Raw genomic sequence first — 7,784 nt, 5'->3', positions numbered from 1 at the left:
GAGTGAGTGGGTGGGTGGGGTGAGTGGGTGGGTGGGTGAGTGAGTGGGTGGGTGGGTGGGGTGAGTGAGTGGGTGGGTGGGTGGGTGAGTGGGTGGGTGGTGGGTGGGTGTGAGTGAGTGGGTGGGTGGGTGGGTGAGTGGGTGAGTGAGTGGGTGGGTGGGTGGGTGGGTGAGTGAGTGAGTGGGTGGGTGGGTGAGTGGGTGGGTGGGTGAGTGAGTGGGTGGGTGAGTGGGTGAGTGGGTGAGTGAGTGGGAGAGTGAGTGGGTGAGTGGGTGGGTGGGTGGGTGGGTGGGTGAGTGGGTGGGTGGGTGAGTGAGTGGGTGGGTGAGAGAGTGGGTGGGTAGGTGGGTGAGAGAGTGGGTGGGTGGGTGGGTGAGTGGGTGAGTGGGTGGGTGGGTGGGTGAGTGAGTGGGTGGGTGGGTGGGTGAGTGGGTGAGTGGGTGGGTGGGTGGGTGAGTGAGTGGGTGGGTGGGTGAGTGGGTGAGTGAGTGGGTGAGTGGGTGGGTGAGTGGGTGGGTGGGTGAGTGGGTGGGTGGGTGGGTGGGTGAGTGAGTGAGTGGGTGGGTGGGTGAGTGGGTGAGTGAGTGGGTGAGTGGGTGGGTGAGTGGGTGGGTGAGTGGGTGGGTGAGTGAGTGAGTGAGTGGGTGGGTGGGTGAGTGAGTGGGTGGGTGGGTGGGTGAGTGGGTGAGTGGGTGGGTGGGTGGGTGAGTGAGTGGGTGGGTGGGTGAGTGGGTGAGTGAGTGGGTGAGTGGGTGGGTGAGTGGGTGGGTGGGTGAGTGGGTGAGTGGGTGGGTGGGTGGGTGAGTGGGTGGGTGGGTGGGTGGGTGGGTGGGTGAGTGAGTGGGTGGGTGAGTGGGTGAGTGGGTGGGTGGGTGGGTGAGTGGGTGGGTGAGTGAGTGGGTGGGTGGGTGGGTGAGTGGGTGGGTGAGTGAGTGGGTGGGTGAGTGAGTGGGTGGGTGAGTGGGTGAGTGGGTGGGTGGGTGAGTGGGTGAGTGAGTGGGTGGGTGAGTGGGTGAGTGGGTGGGTGGGTGGGTGAGTGGGTGGGTGGAGTGGGTGGTTGAGTGAGTGGGTGGGTGAGTGGGTGAGTTGGTGAGTGAGTGAGTGGGTGGGTGAGTGGGTGAGTGAGTGGGTGGGTGAGTGGGTGGGTGGGTGAGTGAGTGGGTGGGTGAGTGGGTGGGTGGGTGGGTGAGTGAGTGGGTGGGTGGGTGGGTGAGTGGGTGGGTGGGTGAGTGGGTGAGTGGATGGGTGGGTGAGTGGGTGGGTGAGTGGGTGGGTGGGTGAGTGGGTGAGTGGGGTGAGTGGGTGGGTGAGTGGGTGGGTGGGTGAGTGAGTGTCTGAGTGACTGAGTGACTGACTGACTGAGTGACTGACTGAGTGACTGACTGACTGAGTGACTGAGTGACTGCCTGAGTGACTGACTGAGTGACTGAGTGAATGACTGAGTGAGTAACTGACTGAGTGACTGAGTGAGTGACTGAGTGACTGAGTGAGTGACTGAGTGACTGACTGAGTGAGTGAGTGACTGAGTGAGTGACTGAGTGACTGACTGAGTGAGTGACTGAGTGACTGACTGAGTGAGTCACTGACTGAGTGACTCTTAGTGAGTGACTGAGTGTATGAGTGAGTGACTGAGTGACTGAGTGACTGACTGAGTGACTGACTGAGTGACTGACTGAGTGAGTGACTGAGTGACTGACTGAGTGACTGACTGAGTGACTGAGTGAGTGACTGACTGACTGAGTGACTGACTGAGTAACTGACTGAGTGACTGACTGAGTGACTGAGTGTCTGAGTGACTAACTGAGTGAGTGACTGACTGAGTGACTGACTGAGTGACTGACTGAGTGACTGAGTGAGTGACTGACTGAGTGACTGAGTGACTGACTGAGTAACTGACTGAGTGACTGAGTGACTGACTGAGTGTCTGAGTGACTAACTGAGTGAGTGAGTGACTGAGTGACTGACTGAGTGACTGACTGAGTGACTGACTGAGTGACTGACTGACTAACTGAGTGAGTGAGTGACTGACTGAGTGACTGACTGACTGAGTGAGTGACTGACTGAGTGAGTGACTGAGTGACTGACTGACTGAGTGACTGACTGAGTGAGTGACTAAGCACAGCTCAGGTCTTGTTCAGCAGCAGGAGTCGGATGGTTTCCACTCGGGACTTGGGCAGCCGCGGATTTCCCTCCAGGCTCAGCTCCTTGAGGCAACTGGGACGTCTAGCTGCCAAGATTTCTGATCCGTCGATCGGGAGACAGGCGGGGAGAGAGAGAGAGAGAGGTTAGGGGAGCTTCCGCGGATTTCTGATAAGGGGCTTCCGCGGATTTCTGATCAGGAGCTTCCGCGGATTTCTGATTCGTCGATTGGGAGACACGCGGGGAGAGGGGAGAGAGAGGTTAGGCGAGATTCCGCGGATTTCTGATGAGTGGCTTCCGCGGATTTCTGATCAGGAGCTTCCGCGGATTTCTGATGAGTGGCTTCCGCGGATTTCTGATCAGGAGATTCCGCGGATTTCTGATTCGTCGATTGGGAGACACGCGGGGAGAGGGGAGAGAGAGGTTAGGCGAGCTTCCGTGGATTTCTGATCAGGAGCTTCCGCGGATTTCTGATCAGGAGCTTCCGCGGACTTCTGATCAGTAGCTTCTGCGGATTTCTGATGAGTGGCTTCCGCGGATTTCTGATCAGGAGATTCCGCGGATTTTTGATTCGTTGATCGGGAGACACGCGGGGAGAGAGGGGAGAGAGGTTAGGGGAGCTTCCGCGGATTTCTAATTCGTTGATCGGGAGACACGCGGGGAGAGAGAAAGGTTAGGGGAGCCTCCGCGGATTTCTGATCAGGAGCTTCCGCGGATTTCTGATGAGTGGCTTCTGCGGATTTCTGATCAGGAGCTTCCGCGGATTTCTGATCCGTCGATCGGGAGACACGCGGGGAGAAAGAGAGGTTAGGCGAGCTTCCGCGGATTTCTGATCAGGAGCTTCCGCGGATTTCTGATCAGGAGCTTCCGCGGATTTCTGATCAGAGGCTTCCGCGGATTTCTGATCAGGAGCTTCCGCGCATTTCTGATCAGCGGCTTCGGCGGATTTCTGATCTGGAGCTTCCGCGGATTTCTGATCAGGAACTTCCGCGGATTTCTGATCCGTCGATCGGGAGACACCCGGGGAGAGGATAGAGAGAGGTTAAGGGAGCTTCCGCGGATTTCTGATCAAGAGCTTCCGCGGATTTCTGATCAGGAACTTCCGCGGATTTCTGATCAGTGGCTTCTGCGGATTTCTGATCCGGAGCTTCCGCGCATTTCTGATCAGCGGCTTCCGCGGATTTCTGATCAGGAGCTTCCGCAGATTTCTGATCAGCGGCTTCCGCGGATTTCTGATCAGGAGCTTCCGAGGTGACGGTGATCTCACCGTGGCAACAGTGACGGTGATCTCACCCTCACCGTGACCTCACCGTGACCTCACCGTGACCTCACCCTCACCGTGACCTCACCCTCACCTCACCCTCACCTCACCGTGACCTCACCCTCACCTCACCCTCAACGTGACCTCACCGTGACCTCAGTGACCTCACTGTGACCTTACCCTCACCGTGACCTCACCGTGACCTCACCGTGACCTCGCCCTCACCGTGACCTCACCGTGACCTCACCGTGACCTCACCCTCACCGTGACCTCACCCTCACCTCACCCTCACCGTGACCTCACCGTGACCTCAGTGACCTCACTGTGACCTTACCCTCACCGTGACCTCACCGTGACCTCACCGTGACCTCGCCCTCACCGTGACCTCACCGTGACCTCACCGTGACCTCACCCTCACCTCACCCTCACCGTGACCTCACCGTGACCTCGCCCTCACCGTGACCTCACTGTGACCTCACCGTGACCTCACCCTCACCGTGACCTCACCGTGACCTCAGTGACCTCACCGTGACCTCACCCTCACCGTGACCTCACCGTGACCTCACCGTGACCTCACCCTCACCTCGCCCTCACCGTGACCTCACCGTGACCACACTGTGACCTCACCGAGGCGCTGCAGGTCACCACTGAGGAGGCTGCAGTCCCGCAGGCCGAGTGAGCGGAGGGACGGCGCTTGCGTCAGCAGAGCGGCGTCCACCAGGTGGGTCACGGCGCCGCTCAGAGCCGAGGTGGAGCACAGATCCAGCTGCAGCAGCTCGGGGAGTACACAGACACCTGGGGGGGTGGGGGGGGTGGGGGTCAGTCAGGTAGTTAGTCAGTTAGGCACTCAGTCACTCACTCACTCACCCACTCAGTCAGTCACTCACTGACTTACCCACTCACCCACTCACTCACTCAGGCAGTCACCTTCTCACCACTCACTCACTCACTCAGTCACTCAGTCAGTCAGTCACTCACCCACCCACTCACTCACCCACTCACTCACTCACTCACCCACCCACCCACTCACTCACCCACTCACCACTCACCCACTCACTCGACTCACTCAGTCAGGTCACTCAGTCAGTCAGTCACTCGACCCACCCACTCACTCACCCACTCACTCACTCACTCACCCACTCACTCACTCACCCACCCACCCACTCACTCGACTCAGTCAGTCACCTTCTCACCCACTCACTCTAGTCAGGTCACTCAGTCAAGTCAGTCACTCACCCACCCACTCACTCACCCACCCACTCACTCACCCACTCACGCACTCACTCACCACCACGCCACTCACTCACCCACTCACCCACTCACTCACCCACCCACCCACTCACTCACTCACCCACTCATCAGCTCACTCACCCACTCACTCCACCCACTCACTAGATCACTCACTCACTCGAAGATCAAACCATCCACTCACTCACCCACCCACTCACTCACCACCCACTCACCACTCCACCCAGCTCACTCACCCACCACTCACCCACTCACTCACTCACCACACCACCCACCCACTCACCCACTCACTCACCCACCCACCCACCCACTCACCACCCTCCCACTCACCCACACTCACACTCCAACTCCACCCAGCTCACTCACTCACTCACCCACCCACCCACCCACCCACTCACCACCCACCCACCACTCACCCACTCACTCACCCACCCACTCACCACTCACTCACCACCCACCCACTCACCCACTCACCCACCCACTCACTCACCCACCCACCCACCCACTCACACCCACTCACTCACTCACTCACCCACTCACCCACCCACCCACTCACTCACTCACCCACACACTCACCCACCCACTCACCCACCACCCACTCACTCACTCACCCCACCCACCACCCACTCACCCACTCACCCACCCACCCACCCTCTCACTCACTCACCCACCCACCCACCCACTCACACACCCACTCAACCTCACCACCCACTCACCACCCACTCACTCACCCACCCACTCACCCACCCACCCACCCACTCACCCACCCACCCACCCACCCACTCACCCACCCACCCACCCACCCACCCACTCACCCACACCACCCACCCACTCACACCACTCACTCACCCACCCACCCACCCACTCACCCACCCACTCACCCACTCACTCACCCACCCACTCACCCACTCACCCACCCACCCACCACCCACTCACCCACCCACCCACCCACTCACCCACTCACCCACCCACCCACCACCACCCACCCACCCACTCACCCACCCACTCACTCACCCACTCACTCACCCACCCACTCACCCACCCACCCACTCACCCACCCACCCACTCACCCACCCACCCACCCACCCACTCACTCACCCACTCATTCACTCACTCACCCACCCACTCACCCACCCACCCACCCCACCCACCCCCACTCACCCACCCACCCACTCACCACCCACCCACTCACCCCACACCACCCACCCACCCACTCACCCACCCACCCACCCACTCACCCACCCACTCACGCACCCACTCACTCACCCACCCACTCACGCACCCACTCACCCACTCACTCACCCACTCACCCACTCACCCACCCACCCACCCACTCACCCACCCACCCACCCACTCACTCACCCACTCACCCACTCACCCACCCACTCACCCACTCACCCACCCACCCACCCACTCACCCACCCACTCACGCACCCACTCACCCACTCACTCACCCACTCACTCACCCACCCACTCACCCACCCACCCACCCACCCACCCACTCACTCACCCACTCATTCACTCACTCACCCACCCACTCACCCACCCACCCACTCACTCACCCACTCATTCACTCACTCACCCACCCACTAACCCACCCACTCACTCACCCACTCACTCACCCACTCACTCACCCACTCACTCACCCACCCACTCACCCACCCACCCACCACACTCACCCACCCACCCACCCACTCATTCACTCACTCACCCACCCACTCACCCACCCACTCACCCACCCACCCACTCACCCACTCACCCACCCACCCACCCACTCACCCACCCACCCACCCACTCACCCACTCACTCACCCACCCACTCACTCACCCACCCACCCACCCACTCACCCACTCACCCACCCACCCACCCACTCACCCACCCACTCACCCACCCACTCACCCACCCACTCACCCACTCACTCACTCACCCACTCACTCACCCACCCACTCACCCACCCCACCCACTCACCCACCCACCCACCCACCCACTCACTCACCCACTCATTCACTCACTCACCCACCCACTCACCCACCCACCCACTCACTCACCCACTCATTCACTCACTCACCCACCCACTCACCCACCCACTCACCCACTCACCCACCCACTCACCCACTCACTCACCCACTCACCCACCCACCCACTCACCCACTCACTCACCCACCCACTCACCCACCCACTCACCCACTCACTCACCCACTCACCCACCCACCCACTCACCCACTCACTCACCCACCCACTCACCCACCCACTCACCCACTCACTCACCCACCCACCCACCCACTCACCCACTCACTCACCCACCCACTCACCCACTCACTCACCCACTCACTCACCCACTCACTCACCCACTCACCCACCCACCCACTCACCCACTCACTCACCCACCCACTCACCCACCCACTGACCCACTCACTCACCCACTCACCCACCCACCCACCCACTCACCCAGCATCTTGATGTCCTCGAGTGAGAGGCTGCACCGTGCCAGTCTAAGTACACGCAACGACTTCAGCTGTGACAGGCGCTCACAGACTCCACCACCACCTCCACCATCACGTCCACCATCACGTCCACCATCACGTCCACCATCACGTCCACCATCACGTCCACCATCACCTCCCAGATCGATGTTGAATGACAAGTCCAGCTCCCGCAAGGCAGTCAACGTCGCGAAAGTTGATGCTATGGAGTGAAACAGATCATCATCATCATCAGTAGTAGTATCATCATCATCATCAGTAGTAGTATCATCATCATCATCAGTAGTATCATCATCATCAGTAGTAGTATCATCATCATCATCAGTAGTAGTATCATCATCATCATCAGTAGTAGTATCATCATCATCATCAGTAGTATCATCATCATCATCATCAGTAGTAGTATCATCATCAGTAGTATCATCATCATCAGTAGTATCATCATCATCAGTAGTATCATCATCATCAGTAGTATCATCATCATCATCAGTAGTATCATCATCATCATCAGTAGTAGTATCATCATCATCATCAGTAGTATTATCATCATCATCAGTAGTAGTATCATCATCATCAGTAGTATCATCATCATCATCAGTAGTATCATCATCATCATCAGTAGTATCATCATCATCATCAGTAGTAGTATCAT

At 58.9% G+C, this 7,784-nt stretch overlaps 1 long non-coding RNA gene across 2 annotated transcripts; it reads right to left on the bottom strand.

Moving 5' to 3' along the window:
• Positions 1–1,172: 1,172 nt before the first annotated feature.
• LOC144954879 (uncharacterized) lies at positions 1,173–7,332 on the bottom strand. 2 transcript variants are annotated; one of them, XR_013641413.1, is made up of 4 exons: positions 7,233–7,332; positions 7,098–7,196; positions 4,029–4,196; positions 1,173–2,240 (listed from the first exon to the last, which is right to left on the bottom strand). It is a non-coding gene; the product is annotated as an uncharacterized LOC144954879 (long non-coding RNA). The 2 variants fall into 2 exon arrangements; XR_013641414.1 differs by having other exon boundaries at positions 7,098–7,332.
• Between the last annotated feature and the right edge of the window lie 452 nt (positions 7,333–7,784).

This window comes from Lampetra fluviatilis, unplaced genomic scaffold (genome assembly GCF_964198595.1).
Source record: "Lampetra fluviatilis unplaced genomic scaffold, kcLamFluv1.1 SCAFFOLD_538, whole genome shotgun sequence".
Lineage (NCBI taxonomy): Eukaryota > Metazoa > Chordata > Hyperoartia > Petromyzontiformes > Petromyzontidae > Lampetra > Lampetra fluviatilis.
The sequence above is the reverse complement of the archived record's forward strand: the minus strand, read 5'-3'. Positions and strand labels throughout refer to the sequence as shown.